We start from the raw sequence: 13568 nt of genomic DNA, 5'->3' as shown, positions 1-13568 counted from the left end.
TATATATATATATATATATATATACATGCAATTTTTATTTTACTATATATTTTTGAGACATCGTTTTACTCTGTATCTCAGATTGGTCTCCAGCTCATAGCAATCTTCCTTGTGTATTAGCCTCTCATGCAGTGGGGATTGATAAAGTGTCTGCCTACTCCAGGCTCTGCATTCTGAGTACTTGAGTTAAAGCTGAGGATGATAGCTCTCAGTTCTTAGCCTCCCACTCCCCATAATGCTTCCCAACCCTACCCAACCTTCTTTTGACATTGCAGATCTGCTCTGAAATTCCTGCCAATCTTGTTTTTGTCTTTTAAATCTGTGGAACACATTCCTTGCATTATCTGTCTTTGAAAGCACAGCTGTACCATCCATGCATCCCATCCTTCTTAGATATTTTATTGATTTTACAACAGACCACACTCAACATAGGGTCTGTTTTAGAATGCCAACAACTTTTGTGTATAATGCAAACATTTGCTGTGCATGAAGAACTTAGAAATCCAAGGAGGAAAGAGTTTGATTAAATTAACAAAACTAGGAGTACAAATACAATTCAAGATGCCTGTTAAGATAAAAAAAACAGATTTAATTCACTTTATTTTTCTTATATAAAAACACTTATGTGGTGGCCACAGCTGGAGCCTTGGTCCTCTGAACAAACACTTTGATGTGGGTTTTCACAAGATGGTCAGTGAATTCCTGATAAGGAGATTTGGTGAATACAGTCTCTTTCCAGAGGTCCGGGGTCAGATAACTGTAAGTCTTGGAGATGGCATCAAAGGTGGCCTTGGCAAAGTTGCCCAGGGTGGCAGTGCAGCCCCTGGCTGATGTGTAGCAGTCATCAATACCGGCCTTCATCAGTAACTTCTTAGGCACAGGAGCAGAGACGACGCCAGTGCCTCTGGGGGCACAGTACCAACACAGAGCCACAGTGGCCTGTCACTTTGCATGGAACAGTGTGGGGCTTGCCAAGCTTGTTCCCTGAGTAGCCTCTCTGCACAGGGACAATGGACATCTTGGCCAAGATGATGGCCCCTCGGATGGCAATGGCTACTCCCTTGGAGCACTTAATACCAAGACCAACATGACCACTGTAGTCCCCAATAGCGACAAAAGCCTTGAACCTGGTCCACTGGCCAGCCTGAGTCTGCTTCTGCATTGGCATGATCTTTAGAACTTCATCCTTTAGGGATGCGCCCAGGAAAAAGTCAATGATTTCTTGGATTCCTTAATGGGAAGGGAGAACAGGTAGATCTCAGGAACTTGATCTTCATATCCTTAGCCAGGCACTCCAGCTTGGTGACTGGGATCCACTCACTGTTTTCAGCTTTACCTCCACGAGCCCCTTGGCCTCGACCACTGCCATGCCCTCGACCTCGACCAAAGCCCCTAAGATCGAATCCTCCCCAGCCTACTAATCCTGGGCCCCTGGGTTCTCTGAGCCCCCCTGCTGCACCGGCATTGCCTGCCATTTGATGTTTTCCCAAAGAAGAAACACCTGTTAAGATTTTAAGTTTTCTTCCTAATAGATTACCTTTTGTGTTAATAATTGGCCAGGGAGTTAACCACTTACATGGTCTCTTGACCTCTGTCAATATACCACCTACGATACACCTTTTCACGGGTCACTGTATAAAGACACAAATGACGTACTTTAGTTGATAATTTTATGGAAATTTTGAATGACTGAGTTCACCTCTAGCCACTTTTGCATTCTGAGTTTAGTCGATCCCATGAAGACAAAGATACTCATAAAGCAGGGCCAGGTAAGACACAGACGATGAGGGGTATAGTCCATTTCTTTTGCGGCTCTTCCCTTCCCTTCAGTATGGCTTGGGTGGAGATTGCTCCTACTTATTGGCTGCCAGATTTGCAACAATTACTCTTGCAGTTTTTCTCTGTTAGAGACTCAAAAGGGAATAATGAGAAGTTATCCTCTTTAGTGACATAACTAAAATCCCCCATCACCTTCAAGATGAAGCATTCTTTAGTGGTGGTTTTTAGTTCAACTCACCTGTCAAGGAGCGGGAAATGAATAATGTATATATCTTTTGCTATATCGCCAAGCAATAGTCTAGTGCCAGGTTCACAGCTGCCTGTCCGCAAACGTGTTTTGAATGAAGTAGTATACTAAACTGAATCTCCTCCCATGAAGCATAAGACATCCTAGGGAACACACAGGAACTGGTACATACAGGAATAGAAATGGACTTACTCTGTGATGGGAAAAAGGAGGACAAAGAAGAAAAGGATGTTGCTATGAAAATGTTTGGAACTTTCCATATTATATGCCCAAGCTTAGCAGCCACATTCATAAAATGAAAAGCCCTGTAATATGTTATATGCCAAAATTTTGATTGCAGGTTGCTCTTCACAGAGGGAAACTAAAATTAGAAAAAAAAAATGGACTGGGTTTTGATATGAGAGAAGAATATAGTTTTTAACAACATACTTATGGGAAAAGCAAACCCCAAAGACAGAAGCAACCTCTGCCCTCCTAAGAAACTGGGTGGAGAATGTTTAACTAAATGAGGCTCCCATGCAGATTATAATGGTGGAGAGAAAAAAGTAGCAGGACGGGCAGAGTGAAATGAATGTGAAAGGAAATAAACGGTAAACTCTGAAATCGATCTTTGTTCAGAAGAAATGCTTTTACTTCACTCCAAGGCTTACAGGTGACCTCAGATGGTGTTTTAGCCTTGCAATGAAATAAATGAAGCATTTTTGTTTTCAATCCCCCCCCCCACTCTTTCTCTCTGTCTTGCGTGCGTGAATGTTCTTGTGTATGTATAAATGCATGTAGGGGTCAGAAGTTGATGCTGGTGTCTTCCAATATTGCTTTATACCTTACTGTTCAAGACATTCACTGAACATGGCTATCACCAACTAGCAAGACGACTGGTCAGTTTGTCAGTAAGCCTTAAGGATCTACCTGGTTTTTCTTCCCAGTGTGTCTGGCTTTTATGTAGGTACTGGGGATCTCAGCTTGAATCCTCATGCTTGGCGACAAGTACTTTATCAACTGAGCCACTATCCTAGCTTTAAAAGGCTTTGTTTGTTTGTTTGTTTGTTTAAAATCTATTTTTGATGACTCATTACTTCATTTATTCAGAACCCCTGGTATATGAGACCTTGTCTAAATAAGTTCATCCATGGGAGGGTGTTAGCACAGACACATAGCCATGCTAGTGCACATAGGTAGACAAAGGAAGTCCTAGTCTGCATAGCTACTCCATAGCTTTGGGTGTCAGATACTCCATTTCATAATTTTTGGTGTTGACATGGCCGTGCTGAATCACAGTTTCAGTATATCATGTCTACATTGTGCTCAGCTTCCTATGGCAGACAATAGGCAACAACAGTTAAGTTTCATTGCCTAAGTTTTAATAGATACACAATTAATTATGAAAATTCAAAAATACTTTTTAGTATATTTATGTGTATGTGCCTGTGTGAGTTTATGTGCACCATATATATATATACAAGAAGCCTACAGAGGCCAGAAGAGGGTTGGATGCCCTGGAACCGGAGTTATAAGTTGTTGTAATTTGCCATGTGGGTGTTGGGAACCAAACCTGGTTCCTCTGCAAGAGCAGTAAGTGTTCTTAACTACTGAGCCATCTTTTCAATCCCTAACTATTCAAATTTAAGTGTTGATCTTTGGCTTAAAAACCAGTTTTGGAACATACTATGGAGAAGAAAATGTAATACAATTAAAAAAAATAAGTTTTGAAATACCTTAAGCCAAGGAAGAACCAAGAATCCCTCCAGGCTTAGTTGGGATGCTTGGGGAATGAAATTCCAGCTCTTCCTGTGCCAGCTTCTGGGTGTTGAGTTTTGGATTCAGACTTCTCATAAAGAGGTCATGTTGGTTTTTGTTACCACCATTACAACTCTATCTTTAGTTCTTTGATAAAATTCTCTTTCTGAAATTGGTGGTACTAGAACAGGGGCTATTTTTGGTGATGCTATGGCTACGGCATAACCAAATACAGGGCATGTAGGCTGGTAAGTGAGTGCACAGTTCAACCCGTCTGTCTTGCCCTCCTCAGACTTGTCCTGGCTGACTGTGTGCGCACTCTTGTGCCCTTTCCTTAGTACTTGTGCTTTCTTCTGTCCTTTCTTTCTGTTTGATGCCTCTTCTATAGAGTGTTTAAAAATTGGGTTGGATTTAGCTCAGTGGTAGAGTGCTTGCCTAGCAAGCACAAGGCCCTGGGTTCAGTCCTCAGCTCAAAAAAAAAAAAAAAGCTCCCAGCCCAGAATCTCTCCAAACCCAACTGCTAGTTCTTACACACCTTCTGCAGCATCTGAAGATTAATATCTCTTATAATGTTATTTTTATTATATTAAAATAAACAAAATGAAATCTGCTATTCTAATCATTTTAAGTTTTCAACTATTTTAATTGAATGACTTTAAATACTCTTATACTGAATGCAAAAAGAAAACCACCACTGTCTGTCTCTAATACTGTCTCATCATCCTGATCTGTACTTCTTGACTCATTACACAGTAATTTCTATGAATGGAGAGATGGCTCAGAGGTTATGAGCATATACTACTTTTGTAGAGGACTGGAGTGTGATTCCCAACACTCAGATTGGACAGCCCACAACTACATGTAACTCCAGCTTCAGGGAATGCAACACCTTATTCTAGCATTTGGGGTATCTGCACTCATGTGAATCCCTTCCACACATATACATAATTAAAATAAAAACAAAGTGTTGCACCATTGTTCTGTTTAAGCTACTAAAATGGTGCCATTGGACACAGAGACATTGCCAAAGGATGTGGACTTCAACTTCACTTGGAATTTCCACCATCTAGCATATATCAATATCCAAATTTTACTTGGCGAAAGTATTTTAGTGCTTTCCATGTGCCAGGAAATGGTCCAGGTGCTGATGCACAACAAGGAAGAATAACGTATACAGTGATATATACAGGGTCTCAGTATTTGTGATCAAGACAGAGAAGAAATGACATGGAATAATACAGAAAATAAGAATTCCCCATTTAGTGACTAAGGTGAAAAGAATTGTGGCAGAGTTGCTTAAGTTTATTTTACGAAGAAGAGGAAAACATTACAGAGACAAAGCAGGTGTGATCTGCATGTGAAGGGAATTCTGACACCCCGAAGGAGAAAGATCGTGAGAACTGGGTAGATTTGAGGCTTCACTTTAAAGATTAAAACAAGTGGACTTCATTTTTGGATTGTCACCAGAGGTCAAGGGACCCACATAATCATTTAATGAGTATCATTGGGACAAGAAAATTAGGAAATACATAGCTTTGTTTTTTTAAAGCTGTATGTCAGTCTTGAGCTAGACACTTTTTGTCATGGAAACGAATGATCCTGTTTTCATACACAGATGTTTACTTTGGGCTGGCACAGGGGCTTACATGTTTTAATAACCAGAATATAAGAGGTATAAATGAATGTTCTATTTCTATTAGGGCTCAGAATATATGTATATTTTATATATATATATATATATATATATATATATATATATATATATATAAAATTATGAAAGCAATAATCCCATTTGGTAGATTATGTAGGGAATAGAAGTCTCTGACAGAAGTAAAAGCCTTATATGAACAGATGCAAAGAACACAAAGTCCTTGATAGTATGGGAAGCTAATTTGTCTGGGCAGAGGTATGTGAAGACAGGAAGACAGCCTGACCAGCTGCAGAGCTATGAGTCTGCATTAGCAGAAGGCCTGCAGGAACTGGCTTCTGTACCCTTAGAGCTCTGATGTTCTAAATTTTACAAATGGCTTTTTTCTTGATTCAGCCATCATTGTGAAATAATGATGGCATCTGGTGTTTGTCTCATATAGAACAGAGATGGGCTACTGCAGTTGTGATATGGTCTTAAAGAACAAAGAACTGTATTGATTTCACTTCAAATGGAAAGCCACACCAAGACTGAGCCTTGGAGGGAGTGCTTGTTTTTAGAGCCATGTGCAATGTTATTCTTCTCTCTCAGTATTCAGTGGTAGAAGTCAGAGCACCCTTCTATCCATCTGTCAGAGCACAGAGCACAGACAGCATAGAATCCAAGTTAAGAGGCTTGGATATTTATCTCCACTTTGACTTTATGTTGTTCTAAATTACTTACAAAACTATTTCTAAGAAAACAAAATAAGCACTTGCTATGAGGATTTCTCTCTGAATCAGTGATATGGTTTGATAAAGCCTGCAACTCCTGACTATTTATATTGAGTTTCAATAGACATCACTAGAATGGATAAACAGCCCAAAGAGGCTTTTGATATGACTTATTCACTATTATTATTATTATTATTATTATTATTATTATTATTGGGTGATAATGCCAGAAAAAATTTTAAATCAAAACAAAATATATGAGCTTAAATTGATATGTGAGGCCGGGTGGTGGTGGTGCACACCTTTAATCCCAGCACTTGGGAGGCAGAGCCAGGTGGATCTCTGTGAGTTCGAGGCAAGCCTGGTCTACAAAGCAAGTTCCAGGAAAGGCACAAAACTACACAGAGAAACCCTGTCTTGAAAAACCAAAAAAAAAAAAAAATTGATATGTGATACATGACCCATTAAATGTACATGGCATACAAGAGTAAAAAAAATCACAATGACTTTGAAATATGATTGAAACTTGGAGTTGTGAAGATCAACTGATATGAGATTTACTAAGAGACTCTGGGAATCTGTTAGAGATAACAAGACATTGATACTGTTAAAAAACAGCTGAGAGAAAAAGTTAAGAAGTGGGATACACTGTTGTCCTAAGTGTATTCATTCAAGAATTCTCTCTATTGTACTATGTATCCTGAAGTTTCTGGTTTCAATGCAGCTTCCAACATATGGGATACAAGTTATAACAAGCTTAAACATTTTCCTTTGTTTTGTATGCCTCCATTTGACTGCAAAAAAAAAAAAAAAAAAAAAAAAAAGTCTCCTGAAACTTAGGAAAATCGGTCTTCATTGTAAAGGGCCAATGCTTAGCTAAGATTTATATAAACAGAAGGTGTTAATTTTTGTAGAAAGTAAAGCCTTGAGGCCAGGCAGGCAATTGTGGTGGATATCACCAGATTAGAGAAAGGTCCAGATAATTACCAGTGTCTACTTCCAACCCTTGACAAATCTGGTATTTGGGAATCTATCTAGAGACTAACTACAGCCTGTCCCAGTATCTTCAGTAACAATTAGACAAATACCCAGTGGCTCAATATCCAGTTTGCCCAGTACTGACCGAGGCTCAGCTTCAAAACTTATTCACATCTGAAACTTTTTTTTTTATTTCATAGGTTTATTTGTTTGTTTTAATTACAGTATCATTCATGTATACAATACATTTAGTCAAATTCACTCGTCTATTCCCTTCCCTCTTCTCACTCTTTCTGTCTAGAACCTTTCTCGAGAAGTTTCCCTTCTTCCTGTCTGCTTTTTGTGTGTGGCTCACAGACTCTAATAGGAGTTACTTGCTCTACCTGGGTGGGAGGTTAGTGAGCAAGGGCAGCATATCTATAGCTACACCACTGAAGAATAGAAAGACTACACATGCAAAATATGCTAATGGGTAGTTCTGAGTAGAAGATTTAGTTTTGAAGAAGATAATGTTCTTACATGCTTCTAAAATTCATGACAGAAAGCATACAAATTTATGTATAACTACAAGAGAGGAAATTGTATGTAGGCTCTATGTTCATGTTCTTCCATCTTATGAGTGATCAAAGAACTGTAAACTAAAGAGATGACTTTATTTTCTAAGTCAATAGTTTTTATTACCGATTAAATATCTTGAGTTCTGCTGATCATTTGTTATTCTTTCTGATGTATATTTTTTTTATTGAAAAATAGATTCTTTCATATCATATATTGTGATTAAGTTTTCCCTCCCCCAGCTCCTTCCAGTTTCTTTCCACCTCCCCTCCCATCAGGATCTACACCCTTTCTGTCTCTCATTAGAAAACAAACAGGCATCTGAGGAATAATAAAAGAAAAAAAAAGATAAAACAAAAACAAACAAATCTTTACAGGATAAAACAAATAGAATAAAAAGGCCAAAGGAAAAGCATGAGAAACACATATAGATGCTGAGACATACACATTTGCACACACAGGAATCGCATGAAAACACAACACTGGAAGCCATAATATATAAGCAAAGGATCTGTAAGGTTAAAAAAAAATTCCCTGACAAAACATCATGAGACAAAGAACCCTCAGCGATCCTGTTGAGTTTGTTTTCTGTTGATCATCTTACATTGGGTATGGGGCCTGCCCGTAAGAGTACTTTGTTTTCCCAGTAAGACCTCGTTGGAGAAAATTATTTTTCATTTGCAAATGACTATCAATTGGAGATAGTTTCTGGGTTAGAGATGGGGCACATTCACTTCTTTCAGCTCCAGGACCCCATTTAGTAAAGACCTGTGTACAAAGAAACAGGCCTTCTAGTCATAGCAAAGCCAATGTACACAATGAAGTCACAGAGACTGTGGTAGCATAAATTCTTGTTTTCAAGGCCATCTTTTAGCTACTTTTCTTCTCTCCCCATTTCTCCATGGTCTAGGGCCATGCCTTATTCTTATCCATCATTTTTAAGTCTCCATTCGAGTCTAGCTTCCTGACACATATGTATATTCATTCCATTGATTCTGCTGCTCTAAAGAATCCCTACTAATACAAGGTGGAAAGTCAGAAACATTGTTATGACTTTATGATCTTAAATCCTGTGCTTAACCAATATGTTAAAGCCTAGGCTTTAAGGCGCTGGAAATCATAAGCTGGGGCCTTTGGCAGATAATCAGACCATAAGTGCTTTGCCTTTGTGAATGGAGTTAGTCAGGCATTGTATAAGGGAGGCCTTTAAGCCTTTTTAGTCCTGTATATCATGTAAAGACACAAGAGGAAATGGGTCTCATAGATTCTTCTCATGAATCTATAGGTGCTTTGATATTGGATAGCCCAGCTTCTTTTTTAGAAATGAAAGTCTGCTTTTTGAGAACTATTCATTGTAGGAGTAAGGTGTTACAGTCACCAGGAAAGACTAAGATAACCATTCACCCTATTTTACTTGGAATTTTTCTTTTGATATCTACTGAAAATGTCTAAAAGTGGGGTAATGGTGGCACACATCTTTAATCCCAGCACTTGGGAGGCAGAGACAGGTAGATTTCTATTAATTTGAGGTCAGCCTAGTCTACAGAGCAAGTTCCAGGACAGCCAAAGCTAAACCCTGTCTCAAAATAAATAAATAAATACATAAATAAATAAAAATTTTTAAAAAGCCTAGTAATTAAATTCTTCCTTTCTCTCCCTCTTGGTATTTAGGTGGAAACACTACTTTCTAAGAGCCTATCCTTATGAGCTTTCAGTTGTAATACCTCTGTCGCCCCACATAGAGGACTGTTTCTGTTAAGTCAGAGCTACATTGGGACACCTCTGATGTTACATGTTGGCTGCTGATTGACAATTTTAGACTGAGAAAATGAAGTTTATAGAAGTCAGGATCAAAAAAGGAGCTATAGAAGTGAAGGAAGGCCGTATTTAATAGAGAAGGCAACATGCAAACAAACATCTCCTTTTGGTGAGGACTCAGGTTCAGTAGTGACTAAATCCCTATAATTTTGGTTGTTTTTCTTTATTAAAAACAAATTAAGATGTACTTTTATAGCAACATAATTTGTCACACAGTATTTAGTCAGATCAAAGGCATTTTCTTGACCAACGTATATATAATGGATATTGTCTCACTGAAAGCATAGAGATAGGCACAAGGAATGGAGGATGGCCCCATTAAGTCCACTCTAATGTGACTGACATGAGTTTATAGATTTACAAAATCTGCTTCTCTTAACCATTTACATCAGGTATTAGACTTTTCCTATAATATATAGAAGTAGTAATTCTATTAAGTGATGCATATTTAGAGGGAGAGCTATTTTTAAAGAAAATTGTTTTAATATTGGTCATAGAGCATGTGATTAAGCTGTCCTTGAAACCATTTATTTCTGAGTTAGGTATTGAACCAAATAATCCCTTATTTTTTCCCTAAGTTGTCTTGGTGAGGAGGTTCACAAAGGCCTTCTATTTTTTTGTCACTCTCCCGAGGAAAATGAAAACCCAATTACATTTGGATGTGCAGGTCAGGGAATACTTTTATGTAGTTGGGAGTTGTGTTACTTTTCTGTTAGGTTAATAATTACCTGACATAATCTACCCATGAAGAGAAAATATTTAATTTGATGCAGTTTTGGAGGTTAGTGGTAAGAGATCTCAACTGCTTTAGGCCTAATATATCATGGGAGGGAACATATGGAAGAACAAACTGTTTACTTCACGGCTGGGATGAAGACAGACAAGAGAAGTAGCAAGTGTTTTAATATCCCTTTAAAGGCCATACCACCCCCAGTAACCATTCTACTATGATTTTTTGCACAGGAAAAGTAATAAATCAACAAAGCTAAGGAGATCACCTACAGAGTGGAAGAATAACGTTGTCAACTCTCTAACAGATGATCAATACCTAGAGTATATATAACAGAAGACAAGTAACCAAATGAATAAACAAATGACTTGAACACATGATTCTTAAAAGAAATAGAAGTGATGAGTAAATATATAAAAATGCTCCACATTCTTAGTCATCAGGCAAATGCAAGTCAAAAATTATACTGAGATTTTCACAGATACTTAGTGAGCTTGGAAACTATTAACAAATGACACCAAACTCCAAAGTAACAAACATGGTGCAGATGTGGACAAAGGGAGTATAGTATGTAAGCATAAATAAGCCCAGGAACTGGAGAAAGCAGTCCAGATGTTTCTCCAAAGTTCAACACAGAACCACAATCAAATTCAGCATATGATACCACACCTGGGCATATATCTGAAGGAAATTAAGTCAGTGTACATATTTGAATCTCCATATCCATGTTTATTGTACCGCTATTCAAAATAGCCAACTTATTGAATAAGCCAAAGTACCTGTTAACAAAGGAAGCAATAATGAAAATATATATAGCATCTATAAAAAATAGACTATTATTCAGTCATAGAAAAAAGGTCACATTATCTGCAGAAAATGAATGAACAGAATTTACCATATTAAACAGAATAAACCAGACATAGAGTCACAGTTATTGCATGGTATGGTGTGCCGCTATTCCTGGGGAGATGCAAACAAATGTAAAGGAAACTACTGAACAAAGTTAAGGACACTACTGAAGTCCAACATGGTAAACCAATACATTTTACTGGGGGTTACTTACAGGAGCAGAAAGAAGCCAAAGACCACTGTGTCATCAAAGCACACCTCAACATGGGTGACAGAGCATGAAAATTGGAAACTAGAATGCACTGCACAACCTGTAAGTAGCTCAACAAGTTAGAGAGTGTCTCTGCCAGCCAGTTTGGCTGGTCTGAGCCTCTTCCAGGTGGTTTGGTTTGCATGAGAGTATTCTGTGCATCTCAGGAGGCTGAGAGTGTCTCTGAGCAAGCCTTGCTGTTTATATATGCTTGAAGGACAGATCTAGTGAATCTGCTCAGTTTGGGGGACTTCCTTAAACCTTTGAGTTGTTTTCTTCCTGAGTTCAATGAGCTTCCCTACAGGAAAGAATATTTCACCTCCCTGGGAACAACCTGGTTTTTAAGGAGCTTCTCTCCAAGATAAGATGTTTTATCTCAAAGGAAATTACCAATCACTACATGATTGCTTTTATACATAGAAATTGGAATTAAAGCTTATCTGCAAGTAGAGAAAGATTAATAGGAAAAGCAAGAAGTCATGGTACAGGAAGAGAGGTAACATTAGGGTAGAAGGTTGAGAACTCTGCATGTGAACAAATCAGGTTATACACATATATGGAAGTGCCACAGTGAAACACACACACACACACACACACACACACACACACACACACAGAGTAGTATTACTAATTGCAATAATAACAAGCAAATGACTCAATAAATAAAAAAATAATGAAACAATAGTATAGGAGCTTAATCTATTCAATTAGTAAGCAAGGGGTCATTGGCAACTGACTATGCAGGCAGTGTGCTGAGCATTCAGCCTGAATTAAGTGAACAGAGTCCTTGCCTTGAGACAAAGAAATCTTTTTTTAAAAAAATATACTGTTTTAAGTATTACATGAGAAAAATGCCTCATGGCTTAGAGAGACTGGGGGCCATCCAACTGTGACTCAGAGTCAATAAAGGTGTCACAGAAAAAGATCCAAGTTGAGGCCAACAGATATGTAGGAAATAGCCAGAGCTTTGGGTCCAGGAAGCAAGATCATGGAAAGACAAGCCGTACTAAGGGATACCAATCGTATTCAGGGCAGGAACTTGCAGGTAAACAGGAAACAGAAATGGGGTTATTAAAGATCTGCACTGGTCAGCTTCAGTGTAGCAGTGAACAACGGAAGTGTTTCAAACATGGCCTCATGGCTCATTTCAAGGAACACTTGTGCTAGCACTTCCCTCTGAAAGGATCAGAGCCCCAAGGGGGTGGTTTATATATGTGTTTTAATTTGGTGTGGGATTCGGACTCAGATGTTTCAACTTATCTGAAGTCAAATGTCAATTGAAAATTACTGTTTACAGAGTAAAGTGCCTTTTTAGTTGGGATGTTTTCCCTCACTACTTTGCCTTAGAAAGCACCGTAATCTTGGGTCTCTATTTAGATATCCTGTAGTAGATTATGCTCCTCATTTAGAATGTGAGCGGGTGGGTCCTCCTGACCCCATGGAAGATGAATGCTTAGAATGTTTGTTGTTATAACAAAACCTATTTCAGAGATGCATATTTCTTGTCCCAAAACACCTTTAATTTATTTGCTAACATTCAGGTAAGACATCTCATCAAAATACTACTGTGTCTTTTTTTTTTTTTTTTTTAAGATTTATTTATTTATTGTATATACAGTGTTCTGGCTGCATTTGTCCATGCCCACCAGAAGAGGGCGCCAGATCTCATTACAGATGATTGTGAGCCACCATGTGGGTGCTGAGAATTGAACTCAGGCCCTCTGGAAAAGCAGCCAGTGCTCTTAACCTCTGAGGTATCTCTCCAGCCCCACTACTGTGTCTTAATACCTGTTTGTCTCCACTTTATCAGAGCAGGATTCAGTGGAGAGGTAGTCTTTCTTCAGTTTAAAGAAGAGAGCCTAAGACATGTGGGCCTGGGAAGTAGCACATAGAACTCCCCAAGGCCCAAATCCTGGAGGTTTCAAATGGGAAGAAACAAGATCAAGTTTGGCTCATTGCAGAGGACCAATACCTCTAAGGCTGTCAGGTGTACTAGAAATCAACTCTTTGGACTTCTGGTTAAGGTGGTTTGCAGCAGTGGGCTCCATGGCAAGAGCTGTCTGGTATTCCTGGGACAGGACATCGAGTTCTCTATTCACAGATAATAGTCTCATCCTGAGTGTTTGGTGGATCGCTGGGCTTTTTCTTTCAGGGTGTGATTTTGTTGTGTTGTGTTGTTTTCCTCTTCAGAGCTATATTATATTTTTGATTCAGAAGAACTTTTCTGTGGAAAACAAATTGTGTCCCATGAAAGTCAAGGTTTT

The 13568-nt window shown here is 38.6% G+C and overlaps 1 pseudogene; it reads right to left on the bottom strand.

Annotated features, from left to right (window-relative positions):
• Positions 1-621: 621 nt before the first annotated feature.
• On the bottom strand, positions 622-1475 carry LOC118587699 (annotated as a pseudogene).
• Between the last annotated feature and the right edge of the window lie 12093 nt (positions 1476-13568).

The sequence above is a fragment of the Onychomys torridus genome, chromosome 7 (assembly GCF_903995425.1).
Source record: "Onychomys torridus chromosome 7, mOncTor1.1, whole genome shotgun sequence".
Classification (NCBI taxonomy): Eukaryota; Metazoa; Chordata; class Mammalia; order Rodentia; family Cricetidae; genus Onychomys; species Onychomys torridus.
The sequence above is the reverse complement of the archived record's forward strand: the minus strand, read 5'-3'. Positions and strand labels throughout refer to the sequence as shown.